Here is a 15,180-nt window from a genome sequence, read left to right on the forward strand (position 1 = left end):
GCAAATGAAAGAGGGACATTTTAAGTTTTATGTGTGATGTTGGCAACATTTGGTCATTGTTGTTGACATAGCTGTAATTAAAATGGCGTTCACAGTGCAACAAAAAGTTCAATGCTGCTATTGGCTTGCCGAATTCAAGTATCCGAAGATAGTGGAGAGAAGATTTAGACAACAGTGGCCTGAGAAGCAACCACCAGATAGGCACACAATAACAACTTGGCATAGAAAGCTTCTTGAGACCGGTTCTCTTGTAGAGAAAAAACCACGCGGGAAGAAAGTGACAGAAGCGCAAGTCGACAGAATTCAGCATGCTTTCCAACAGAGCCCGTGTAAGTCTGTTCGCCGTGCCAGCAGGGAACTTACAATTCCAAAGTCAACTATCCACGATGTTCTGCACAAGAGGTTACGTCTGCATGCATACAAGATTCAATTGGTTCAAAAGTTGAAACCAAACGACTTGCCTGCACGATATGATTTCGCTAGTGACATGCTGTTGAAAATCCACAGGGATATGTTTTCCAACAAGACGGAGCTCCGCCTCATTATGCATTACATGTTACAGATCACTTGAATGAATGCTTTCCTCAGCGATGGATTGGTCGAGGTGGACCTACAGCATGGCCTCCCAGATCCCCAGACCTAACCCCACTGGACTTCTTTTTTTGGGGATACATAAAAGACATTGTGTACAAGACTGTAGTGGCAGATTTGGAGGATCTGCGTCGGAGAATTGTCGCTGCTTGTGCAACTGTCACTCCAGAGATGTTACGAAACACATGGCAAGAACTTGAATATCGCCTGGACATCTGTCGTGCTACAAGAGGTGCACACATAGAAGTTTATTAGCGGTCATTCGAAACTTTGGAAGTCCCTTTGTCAATTCCCGCAAACAGCATTTTCATCCATCAATTATTCGGTGAGTTATTAAACTTTCTTATTGGTAAATTTTGTCCCGGACACTCTGTATTTTACAGCTTCTATCAATCATGTCAAATAAAATAAATGCATTTTGGTGTATAAAATAAATACATTAAAAGTTTTCATAAGCGTACCATGTAAAAAAAATAAACTTCAAATTTATTAATTTCTACATTAATAAAATAATTGATTCTTTAAAACAGGCACAGATACAACAGTCAATTTAATATTCGGTCACAAACCAAAAAACGGAACAATATATCCTCCAAGAATTACAAAAGCAAAACTTAATATCCGGTTGATATCCATTTTTGTTTTGAATATTGTCGGACCATCGGATCTGTGCCCCCATAAGATATGCGAACTGAACCCTAATTCCTTCTCAGCCTCGGTAATTCATTTCTCTCCCTGCATTGCTATCTCTCTCTTTTCTATCTCTCTCCCTTTCTCTCTCCCACTATTCACAATTTTGAGCCTTCTTGCGGGACAGTTTATTTGCACTTGCAGTCCAGTGTTGTCAACTCAACATGAATACTTTAGCACGAAGTGCTGAAAAAAATAGCATTAAGCAAGTACGTAATAGCATTTTGCGATGAAGAGAAACAAACAGGTCAATATCTGTTTCCTGTAAATCAGACAACGAAAAGAGCAGCTGCTATCACAGGTAAGGCTTATTTTATTTCAATTGATTACGTATTAAAATTACTTACTTAACTAATACTAATAATACAACATTTTATGTAATTTATATAGATATGTCAGAGCTCCTAATAAAGGAAATCAGGAGAGAGGGAGTCTGTGCAGGTGATGAAAGCTAGAATCACAAGGGAAAAACAGAGCAAAGGAACTTTTAATTCTTGTAGATGATATGAACCGATGTATTTTAAGAAGAAAGATACAAGAATTTTATATCGTGCAGAAAGAAGTTCCAACATTGAAGAAATTACTGAAGGTTGCGAGAGAAGCAATAATTTCCAAGGTTGGAGGGAAACACTATGGAAAGTTATTCGAGACATGGGATTTAGATTTAAAAATGTAGAAATACAAGATGTATTATGATTGAAAGAAATGATATTGTAGCATGGAGGACCAGTTATTTATGACACCGTTTGACTGAAGATTGGCAACATCCCTATTCGGCAAGGTTCGTGGCCTGCTGTTTAACGTGGTGGGAGGAAAGCGGGTGGAATGGAGTGAGTACAGGCGTTAACTTTTCCAAGAACGACGACAGCGCTGAAGGGGCACAGATCCGATGGTCCGAAAATAACCAGCTCTAAGTGCCTGGGCATACTAGCTACGGTTTTCTTGTATATTCTTGACTAATATTACTCCATTCCTCTTGAAGTCATCTCTTGAGTTGTTCTTTAGAAGAAACTGGCACTTCTCTGACTCTTCTGTTGAGCTCTTGCCACAGATTTTCTACAGGGTTCAAGTCGGATGATTGAGGGAACGTTTCTACCACCTTGGGACAATTATAGAGCAACCAATTATGCACCACGTAAACTTTGCACTTGGGGTCATTGTCTTGGTAGAATTTGAATGTCTTTCTTATCCACAGTTTTTCCGCACTCTTGTGTAAATTCTCTTTAAGGATTCCCAGATGCACTTCCTTATTCATCGTTTTATCTATGAACACTAGTTCTCCAACACCAGCTGCTAACATACAGCCCCACAACATAACATTTCCTTCACCATGTTTTGCAGTTGGTTGCAAGTTTTCTTTTTTATATCTTCATTTGGCTTACGCCACACCAACAATATACGACCTGAATCGAACACATCGAACGGACTTTCGTCTGCAAAAATTACATTGTTCCTCCATTCTTCATCTTTGTCAATGTTGTCTTTAGCAAATTGAAGTCCCTTCTTCCTGTTGGCTTCAGTGACTAGTGGGTTTTTTCTCGCCATTCTTCCATGGTACTCCTTCCGTCGTAGCACTTTTAGGACTGTTTCTGGATGCACGTTCATTCCAGATTTACTTGCGAGGTCTGCTGCTAGTTATAGTGCGCTTTTCCTTGGATTGGTCTTCACTTTTCTGATTATAGAACGTATATTTCTATTTGTTAGTTTCTTTGGCCGCCCTTTCTGCTGTACGAATTCGATCCGGTCCTCTCTTTTATTTTGCCTTATTACAGTGGTCGTGAGCACTCGCTGAAATGTGCAAAGGGTAAGCGGAGCCGTCCCGTGTGCACCGTCGTGCAGCAGGAAGAGGTAGAGAGCATACCCGCTAACAGCTACGAGTGCACCATGGTGCACTGTGTTCTCCGCGGGTAAGAGACGCTAGCCCCAGAGTGCTCTGTGCTGACGACCCCTGCCTTATTATGTCACCAACCTTGTTCCTTTTGATATATAACATTCTGGCGATATCTCTGTGTGTATGACCTTTTTCATATGAAAAACAACAAGCTGTTGCAATTCAAAACTCGAATTCTTACCTTTGCGCCCCATTGGAAAGAAAAAAACCAGCAACACTAGAAGGCGTGTCTGAATGTTCCGATAGCAGTCGGGTTAAGTGACTTCCACTACCCCCACCCCTATCTCAACATGCACAGAACGTAAACAAGGCAGAAACGAAGCCAGCGTATCCTGACCGAATATTAAATTGAGTGCATTATTGATATATTGTAAACAAAATTAAAAATTATATGATATGTAGTAAGTTAAAATTTATTGACGGGATAAAAATGTGCAAATATCGAAGTTTTAAAGTGGTATGGATATTTTTCGTGTTTTCCATCATTAATACGTTGAAGAATATTCCAAAATAACAAAAATTAAGGACTGGCCGAATGTTAAAGTGACTATCTGTAGACTATCTCCCCTCCATTTCTCGCTTCCCTGTTAGATACTGTATATTTCTTTCCTTCATTATTTCCTATATTTTGTATTCATTATTCTCACATCCACCTACTCTTATTCCTTCTTTCCAAGTTATTTTTCTTCAATTACTTATCTCACCATCCATTTCCTCTACTTACCAACACTTAAATCGCTTATCAGTTCTCTCTTCTTTTCTCCTCAATTTATATACACACTTATCCCTTTCACTTCAACTAGTACTCCCAAATTCCCTCTTCTATTATCTCATCTTTACTTATATCTATAATACTCCTATAGATATAGTACCCCCGTTATTACTCACAATCCACAACATTGATTCACATTAATTTTTCAATTCACTTAATTTCACTACTCATTACTCTCTCGTCCAGATCCTAAGTAATCGGGACAAGAAAATGCACTCATCTCTCAACTGAAGGGTTCAGAACCACAGAGGGCCAAGCGCCATTTACTAAAACCGTAGAAAACAAGAGTTAAAATGAAGTTATTACCATAATTCAATGGAAACATATAACAAGTAAAATAAAGAATACACATTAAAACTAAATGATATGTTAAACTTCATTAAACTATGGTATTCACTTAACTTTAACCCCTGTTTTCTCCGTTTTTAATAAATGGCGCTTGGCCCACTATGGCTCTGAACCCTTCACTTGTATTATTTCGAAAAGGTTGCATCTCCCAATTGTCACAATAATTAACCGGACCGATCGTTTGATTATCTCAACAAGTAAATGGAACGATTTCTTGATTGTCGCAACAAGTAAACGGGCCGATCTTTTGATTGTCGCTACAAGTAAATATACCGGTTTCCTGGTTATCACAAGTAAACGGACCGGACTCTTTGTTGTCGCAACAAATAAACGGACGGGACAGGTCTCTCGGTTGTATCGAAAAGTAAATGGAGAAATCCTTCTGTTGTTACAGCAAATACACGGATGTATCTCTCACTTAATGCAAAAAATAAAATGAAGGGTGTTTCAGCTGTAGCAACAAGTAAACGGATGAATACTTGAATTGTTGCAACAAATAAACGGATTGATCAGTCTCTCATCGAAAAATTATGCAGACTGATCTCTCAAATGGCGTAACAAATAAACGGACCGATCTCTCGGTTGCCACCAACAAGTAAACAGGTCGACCTTAGCTTTTGCAACAAGTAAAGAGATCGATCTATCAGTTATCGCAGCACCGAGTAAGCGAACCGATATCTCATTCGTAGCATCAAATAAACCAATCGATCCCTCAGTTATTACGAGTACATGGACCGATCTCGCATTTTTTTAAAGAAGAAAACGAACCGATCTTTCACTTACTTTAAAAATTAAACAGAACTCTCACTCAATTCGCAAGTCTGTAATCCTAAGAAATCATATTTTCGCCAGGACCTTGTCAAATGGAAAGAAAAAATAATTGATTTTCTCCTGTAAATAGAGTCGTCAGTTTTCTTGTAAATAATTAAATGGTATGCTCATATACCAAGAACAAAAAAGGCACATTTTCTTAACAATATATTCTTTTCATAATGGTGAACAAACCAGTCTCTCAAGTTACCCAGTGAGTAAATATGTAAGTTGAATTCTCAAATTCTATAACCAGGAAAATCAGTTACATGAACACTAGTCATCCACAACACACAATAGAAACAAGAACTGAATAATAGTACCAACGGCCTACTGGTATAACCACAGATTCTAAACACGCGATATGACAACAAAATTTAAAGCGTACGTGTGTTTGTGTCAAACCTCAAAGTTTTCTCAAACAAACTTAATGGTTTCTCAGGTATATTATCTATCGTTAAACGAATACATCGCTCATGTCTCTAGTAAGTAAATAGTTTAAGGTAAATGCTCAGATTCCTTTACAGTCAAACAGATTCCATATATTTCTCTACCAAGAAATATACATAACTGAGTTTTATTCCAATTGTGAACGAATACATCGCCCACGTTCTCCAGTAAGCAAATAAGTTGAATGCTAAGATTAAATGTTCAGATTCTGTGACAGTCAAACATATGTCACTGTTCTCTTCACTAATATATTCTTAACTTCCTTTCCTCCAACGCTACAGGAACAGATCAAGAGTAAGTAGGCCTACATAAATATACAATTAAGTAGAATGCTCATATTTGATAACCAGAAAAGAGATCCCATTGTTTTCTCGACAAATAATGGTACTCGTCACGCAGTTTTTCTACCAGCAAGCATCTCTCTTAGTTTTCTATCTGATGAATAGATTCACCACGAAAATTGCCTCTATCGATAAACGAATTATTCGCTTTCTTTCGACAGTAAGTAAACAAATCGATTGCTCATATTCCATGAAAAGTAAAGAGAACACATAATTTCCTCTACCAATAAAAATATATATCACGAAATCTTCGTCTACCTGTAAACGAAAGGTTCGCTGTCTTTCTTTTAAGACGCTTTATCAACTACAAGGACATCATTTTTGTTTTACTTCAATTTTTATTGTACCTGAGTTTTTTAATGTACTTCACTCCCACCCCTTCCACTAATGAAGTTCAACCGTCCTCCACACAGATCCAAGACCGCATATACAGTCATAGTAGCCTTATGGTCACAGTAAACAGTACGTTTAAAAAATATCTTCGCGTTTTCCAGTGACGAAAGAGCTTTCAATATTACATCATTTTCCACTTGCCTACGTCGCATCCCGGTTTCCCCCACTTGCTTCTATTCGCCTATCTGTAAATGCTAGTGGCTGGGCTGTCTTAGCTCTTTTCTGAGAACATTAATTTCTGTTAGCAATTGGACGTCTACATAATATATACCCATACAATTGTTTAAAATAACTTAAATAAAAGGGCCTCGTTAAGTAATTAACTGTCACGTGATTTCCTCCCTTTCCACGACGCAGCCACGTAACCACTTGGACGGACAGTAGATAGCATGTCTGAGTAATTTTATCTTTTCGGATCGGGCAGAAGTGAAGATTGAATTTACATTACGTAAGGTACTCTTTTATAGAGTAGGTACAGAATTATTTCAACATGAGTTACTGTTACGAAGTACGAACCTGGTAATTGGAATTACGTACAATAGTCTATAGTGCAATAATATGCACATTAGAACTGAAGCCTATATCGAAATGAACGGCCACCTATTTAAAATGTGTTCAAATATTCATATTGATTACTTTTCAATTTAACTTCATTCTCTATAGTGTACGCTAATGTACTGTAGACAGTATAATATACACTGCATAATGAATACGTCCGCATGGAAAACTCAGTTCATGAGTAAAAACACTCATTGTTAATACTGTACTGTATTTTGATTAAACAAAAACCTAATGAAAATTATCAAACTCTAAATCGCGATATTTCCTAGTTTACGTAAATGGATGAAATAATTTTCTTCCCTCCTACACCTAGTAAAGTGATTGTTTGTATTCTATGCCAGTATCATCGAACTCCAGTCGTTGAAGGGAGTAGCAAACGGTGTTTACGGATCTTAATCGTTGATTCAAATGTATAGCCAGGTTAATATTAGAAATGTTAGTAAAATAAAATGATGTCCTTGTACTATAGTTATCTAGCGTCTGAATGATATGAAGTTGGTAATGCCAGCGAAATGAGTCTAGTGTCCAACGCCGAATGTTACCTAGGATTTTCTCATAATGGGTTGAGGGAAAACCCCGGACAGATCTCAGCCAGGTAACGTAACCAAACTAGGATTTGAACGCGGGCCCGCTCGCTTCACAGCCACGTAGACAACCGTTACTCCACAGCAGTGGACTCTGCTCTCTTTTGACACTAAGTAAATAAATCGATTGCTCATATTCCTTAAGGTGATTCTAGCTCTTTTACTGATATATAGACTCATTACGAAAATTTTCGCTGGCGGTAAATGAATTGAAGGGGTGAGAATGATATGGTCCTAAGCCACATAGACAAAACTTTAGAGGAGAGAGCATTCAAACTTTAGAGTCCTATGCTATTAGGTGCGGTATCATAATTTCTTCAGCGTATATCTCTCTTATTTGCTGTGTATATTTTATAATATTTTACTATAGAGGATTTCAGTTAAGAAAAAAGCATTGGTCGTATGGGCCTTGCTTAGTACACTGTTGCCGCAAGGTGCCTCCGTTAGATGAGAGAGTGAGGTATAGTATCCCTGTCTCACTCTCTTCTTAACACGTACAATTTATCGCACAAAATAGGCATGTCGAGTCTGCTCAAATGATAAAAAAACCTATTAATGCCATAATATTTATGAAAAAACATACATTATATTTTATATACATTATAATTAAACTTCGGACATTTAGGCCATTAATCAACTTTTAGGCACCTGAACTAGGTTATAAAATAATAAAAAATAAGCAGAGGAATGTGAAAAGGTTTAAATCAGCGGTAATCAGCACAGAGCACCCGCGGAGAAGACAGTGCACTATGGTGCATTTGTAGCTGCTAGCGGGTATGCTCTCTACCTCTTCCTGCTGCAGGACGGGGCACACGGGACGGCTCCGCTTACACTTTACCCATTTCAGCGAATGCTGATGACCACGGGTTTAAATGATTGAAGTGTATTTCCTTTCCGGTGTGTAGTGTGGGGTGATATCGAAGTTCCACCAATAACGCTCACAATATTCTTTACCGATAAATAAACTCATCGGGAAAATTACTATCTTTAGCGATAAACGAATTGATCTCTCTCTTTCGATAGTGCGTAAATAATTAATTTGTTCACATTCTATGACAAGAAAGCAGACTTGTTACGAAAATGTTCTCTGTCGGTAAACGAACGATATATTAGATTGCCTTAATCATTAAAATATGAATGCTCAGTGAACAATCCCATCACATACTTTTCAAAATCAAAAGGCAGATTGATCATCAGTTTCCTAAAACCGTACATAGGTATCACTCATATTTTGTAAATAAAATCAATTTGGAGCGCATTTCTGAAAATGCTGAAAGGCTGAACAAGGCAGCGCTATTTCTCGGGTTTTCTATAGTACGCGACACAGAAAGTTTTTTTAACGAAAGGAGTGGGGGGAAAAGGTTTAATATTCGGAGGAAAGGTAGTTTTGAATGTAAATGAATCATATAGGACGGTAGTTGACTTGAAAACATATCACAAAATAGCTAAAAATGAGAAAGAATTGATCGGTGTAGATAACCTAAAAGTGATTATTTAACACGATAAATAAATGAACGTGAAACGCACAATTCACTTCACTTAGTATATGCAAAACGTACCAAAAGCTTAAACTGGCCTAACCTGTTAGTGACTACTAAGGTTCGGATAAAGTAACCGTATCAAGATAGGCATCCTTTATCTGTGTGTTTTGTTTACAAACATTAACTAGTTGTCGCGTGTCCCCCAGCCGAGAGTATTGACGACACACATTCAGTTCCTATCGGTTGTACTGTATATTCACTGATGTTTTAGCTAGAGAATGGGGAGCGCTCTTCCAAGCAGGAAGAGTTTTGTGTAGTGGATGGGGGTAGTGTTTACTTAGTCTGAAGCAAATCAAGGCCCTATCCTATACAACTATAAAGCCCATCCTGATGCAGATACTTTATCGGAACTTTAGTGATTACTGAAGAATAAGTCACAGCCATACTGCACCCCAGTGCTGCTCATCGGCGTTACTACTACCGCAGAGGAATCGGAGATTACGAGTAAAGCTCTTCACCGGCGATCTCCGGTACTACCATAGGTGGAAAAGGGGACATACGGAGGGATGCGGTGGTTCGGAGCGAAGCGACAGTTAGCTCAAGGACGACCGGCGCGTACGGACTGACTGTAGTTGTGAGTGGAATAAAATGGCATAAAATCGGATATGCTATCCGTCGCATGGAAATTCTTTAATTTAGTTGAATGTAATAATAAAGTCGCACATTGTAAATTCTGTGGGGGAATTTACTCTAAGGGTGGTGGAACTTCGAATGTGTTACACCATTTAAAGCGATCGCACACACGCGAACTTGATGAAAACAATTACGCAAAACATTTGATACGATTTCTTTTTAAATTGTTTTAGTGCTATTGTTCCCAAAGGCTCACAGTATAGGAAAAAGTCTTGAAATTTCTCTAAAACGTAACTTTCGAGGCAATAAAAATATATTAAATATTTAAAAGACGACTTGAGTTATATTTTGCTGTTTACACAACTTGAGTTATATTTTACTGTTTGGAATAAAATATTGGGTTTCTGAATTAAACTAAAGAAACACGTTGTAATAATATAATTACAATTATTCTTAAGTTGATATCCGCTTATATTTTTATTACAGAGAAAGAGTGGCGCGTTTTAGAAGAGGCAGTTCAAATACTGACACCCTTTAACACAATGATCACAATCCTGTCCGGTGAAGAATCTGAATAAATTATGTTGGACAGTAAATTTTAACCCATTGATAGCCCACGTTTCTTTTGTTCCATTCTGTAGCTCCCTCAATATATTTTACGTTAAACTAAATCCATTAGAATAATAATTGACAAACACTGTTTGCGATTAAACGAGAGTTTCTAGGAGAACTACAGAATACATGTTTACATTAGCTACTGAAAAGCTTTACTTCTGCGTTAGTTTTGCAGTTAGATTGAATGTTATTAATTTGATCAATGACATAAAACTAATACGCCTTTCCACATATACTATGCATTTTAAAACTAGAAAAAATCTGTCAGCTAACGTAGCACTTCAAGCAAAACAAGAAAAAAAAAAAGAGCCGAAGAAAAAGAGAGATATTGACATAAAAGAGAGAATAAAAAACAACAAATTACAACTTGTTTTAAAAGATACGCGGACGTCAGCGGACTCGAATCACTACCTGATCCGATTAAAGGAGAGCTCAGCGGATAGCGTACGTCTGCGCCACAGCACATATACAACCTGCGCGGCATCAATCGGAGGTAACCGGAGGTCTCCGATTGAAAGCGCGCAAACAAATGCTCCGGAGAAAACCTAATCATAAGCAGCAGTAATACACCCTACTGATGAAACAAAGACCAGTAAATATGACAAAATATAATAATTACACAGAGTGAAAGTGATATAACCCTGCAGATTTTCAGAGCGAATAGTTAATGTTGTAACAAAAAGTGTAATACCATATCAGTAGAAAGACAATAGTTAAAAAAAACGTTTTTTACCCTAAATGTTTAACACCCTAGTATTCGATAACTATTACGAGTAGGATCCTAAATTTCGTCCATATCGATAGAAAACCTAATAAAGTATCATTTATTTCTCTAGCGTATTTCAATATCGTCAACGGTATTCGTGTAGTTTTAATTTATAACCACCAATTGAAAGCCACTGAACGATGCGACCAGTTTGCATCATTTTAGCGAGGAAGAGAGATGAGAGGTAGTTCGCTAATGAAGACAGACCTGAGTTCGTTGACCTCTTACATCTGTATTACGAGAAAAAGAGCAGCGTATTAGCGGCGATGTGGCCAGAGTGCTGAAATTTCCAACAAAATATTTTAATCAACCTTCTATTTAATCACAAAACGTAATAAAGGTTTTGTATCCATGTAAGTGTAGCCTATCGTCCCTTTCAATCTGCAGGATTATTTCACTTCCAACCTGTATACAGGGTGATTCACGAGGATTTACCGCCACTTACGGAGCTTATTTCTGAAGACTTTTGAGCAAAAAATATGTCATATAAACATGGGTTCTATTCTCTATATTTACAGAGTTACGTTTCGTTATTGGAACGCATTGCTGTGAACAACGCGTGATTTTGGTCAGCGAGCAGTCAGCAGCCAGCGCGAGCGCTACGGAAGTCAAAGATAGCCGTATGCAGTTATGTAGAGCGACGAGTGCCGTTCACAAGCGTGCGGCCAAGTGTACTCAAGCGGATGGCGACATTTTTTATAATGTGTTGTAAACTCTCCAAGACGGTAAATTAGGATGCAAACTTGAACTGCAAATAAACAAGTCCGTGGAAGTGGTCTGATTTGTAATAATTTTTGTGAGAAGTACGCAAGAATAATGCAATTTTCTAGTTAAAGAAAGAAAAAGATATCTGTAAGAAGCAACTGAGTCGTCCACAGCACATTTTTAGTTTCACAATATTTGCCAATTAAAGAAATTATACTTCTGTATGGTTCATTCTCCATTTATATTATTCTTTTCCCTTTAAACTAAAGAAGAAACGTATTTCACAAACAACTTTAAATTAGTATATTCATGTATAGCAGTCTTCAATGCACTGTCTAATTTTCTTAAAGATTTGAAAAACCACGAGAAAAGGTTCAGAACAGAATTAACCAAATTTCTACATACTCATACCTTCTACACAATTGATGAATTGTTTATGCTTGTGAATTGAATTATTCTACTTAAATGACATGTACAATTTTATATAGCTTAACTAGAATATGTTTTTATATTGACTTAATCTGTTTACTATGCATTGTATATTTTTGTTTAGCATTGAATGGTAGTCTGTATAGCTCAATTGATGAATTGTATATGCTGTAAATTGTATAGTAGTCTGTACAGCTCAACTGATGAATTGTTGATGATTATAAATTGAATTAATCTACTTGATATTAATTGCACAAATTTGTATAGCTTAATGAAAGTATGCTACTTTGTATTGTATATATTTCTATAGTTTTGGCCGATGAATTGTATATGCTTTAAATTGAATAGTAATCTATATAGCTCTATTGATACATTGTTTGTGTTTGTAATTTGAAGTAGTTTGCATGATATGTATTATCGATTTCTGTATATTACAACTGGTTGAATTGTTTACGCCTTAAATTTAATTAACTTACTTGCTTTGTATTATACATATAGCTCAACTGATGAATGATCGTTTGCCTTTGTAAATTTAATAATCTGATTGGCTATGTATTGTATACTTTTAGTAGAGCCATCGATGTAGCTCAGTCGGCAGACTCGCTGGGCTGCTGATCCGGAGCTGCGTTCGGGCTTGGATTGGATCCCCCTTTGGTCTTCGGTTTCTTCCGAGGTTTTCCACAGCCGTGGGACTGAAGCCAGATGGTCTATGGCGAGTCTTTGGCATCAACCCCTTTGATTTGATTACCCCTCGGACCTCACCTCATCTCACTACATCTCGCCAAAATGTAAAAAATTGCACAAAATTGTAAAAATTGTAGAAAATTACTAAACTGTAACACTATAAAAATTTGTAAAAATTGTAATTGTAATATTGTAAAATGTTGACTTGTTCCACATCTTAAAGCTTCATTGCTCATGTAAGATTTATGGAATAAAATGAATGAATGAATGAATGAATGACTGAGTGTAACTCTGAAAATATTGAGAATATGAACTATGTTTATATGACATTTTTTGCTCAAAATGTCTTCAGAAATAAGCTCCGTAAGTGGATCGTGAATCACCCTGCATACAAATCATAACAAACCCCCAACAAACCTAACCTAACCTATCACTGATTCTCGTCCTTACGAAAACTCTCAATCTACCAAAAAACGTGAAGTTCCTTATCGTATTCTCCAGAAGACCCAACTATTATAGATTCATATATGCTTGGCATAATAATAGCTTGAACTAACGTAACCTAAATAACGTGTCACAGTTTCCCGCAACGTAGAACGTAGAAAAATGCAAGTTAGAAGTTTCAGTGACGCCTGATATACAAAAGTCCATTCTCCAACATATAAACAGACTGACCATTTTTTTTTTCAAAGCCGGTGAACAAATCAGAAACTGAAGTAGTAATTAGATCAGTGTTCCCTCTGCAAAAATTGTATACAGGCAAATTGCTTTAGTTTCTGGAATTAGGGCATGGTTGCCGCAATTACGTACTAATTAAGTATAATAATAAACATGTTGCCATTTTATGCTTACCTGCGCGCACATGCACCTTCCGGCTGACTATCCTACCAACCTCGTTGGTAGCCACGCACAAGTAAACGGCACTGTGAATCTCGGCGTCGTAGTCTTCCGCGGGGAACGGGACGAAGACCAGAGTGCCATTGTGCAGGATCTTCCTCATGCCAGGAATGTCGTTTACTCGAGTTCCATCGGCCAGCGTCCAATGGATAACCTAGAGCAGAGGAGATGAAATTCTTATTCCAGAATGCAACATTTCTGAAATGCCACTGACTGTAGAACGTAATCGTCTGTGTATGGCAGTGGCGGTAGGTTCGATATAGAAATTGAATTGCGGACCAGGCGGGAGGGAGTGTTTAACTGACAGTACTCTTGTCATGCGAGATGATGTAAGGCCTTTGCCCCGTCTCTCTCTAGCAACGATTTATTCCCGATCGTACGGCTCACCTCTAATATCATGAATACTTACAAGCACAGTCGATGTGGGAATGGGGGAACCTTCCCCAAAGAAGCCAAACAAATTTGTTCAAAATACAAATGTAAACATTGCGCAACACCTGTTAGATCAGCTCACGTCTTCTCAACGAGAGGGAGGCGAATGCGATCTAAAAAAATGAGGCGTCCATTTCCAAAAGGATCCTTGTCTATACTGTTTAATTTTAGGGAATGTGATAAAAACTTTTTATTGATATTTTTGATTGGAAAATGTTAATGAAACTTTTGTATTTTGTTTATTCATTATTTTTTTTAATTTTAATTGGTTATTTAACGACGCTGTATCAACTACTAGGTTATTTAGCGTCGATGAGATTGGTGATAGCGAGATGATATTTGGCGACATGAGGCCGAGGATTCGCCATAGATTACCTTGCATTCACATTACGGTTGGGGAAAACCTCGGAAAAAACCCAACCATGTAATCAGCCCAAGCGGGGATCGAACCCGCGCCCGAACGTAACTTCAGACCGGCAGGCAAGCGCCTTAACCGACTGAGCCACGCCGGTGGCTTTTATTCATTATTGTAGAATGGCATTCTGAAAGAATTAACTCCAAATTCTTATTGGTTTTGTTGAAAATAAGGTTATTTACATGGACAAGTGTTATTTTGGAATTGTTTTATGGACAAAGAGCATTTTGTTCTTGCAACAAGCGACAGAAAAGAACATAATATTTAATAGTAATATACTACTACTACTAATAATAATAATAATAATAATAATAATAATAATAATAATAATAAAGAATTTATGTTATCTTCTTTAGTATAAAAATACTGAAAAATAAAAGCAATTTAGAAGCCTAAATAACATAAATGTGGTCCACACCTGTGGAGTAACGGTCAGCGCGTTTGGCCGCGAAACCAGGTGGCCCGGGTTCGATTTCCGGTCGGGGCAAGTTACCTGGTTGAGGTTTTTTCCGGGGTTTTCCCTCAACTCAATATGAGCAAGTGCTGGGTAACTTTCGGTGCTGGACCCCGGATTCATTTCACCGGCATTATCACCTTCATCTCATTCAGACGCTAAATAACCGAAGATGTTGATAAAGCGTCGTAAAATAACCTATTAAAACACATAAATGTATAGTTCGGTCATCTTCACT

The sequence above is a fragment of the Periplaneta americana genome, chromosome 10 (assembly GCF_040183065.1).
Source record: "Periplaneta americana isolate PAMFEO1 chromosome 10, P.americana_PAMFEO1_priV1, whole genome shotgun sequence".
Lineage (NCBI taxonomy): Eukaryota > Metazoa > Arthropoda > Insecta > Blattodea > Blattidae > Periplaneta > Periplaneta americana.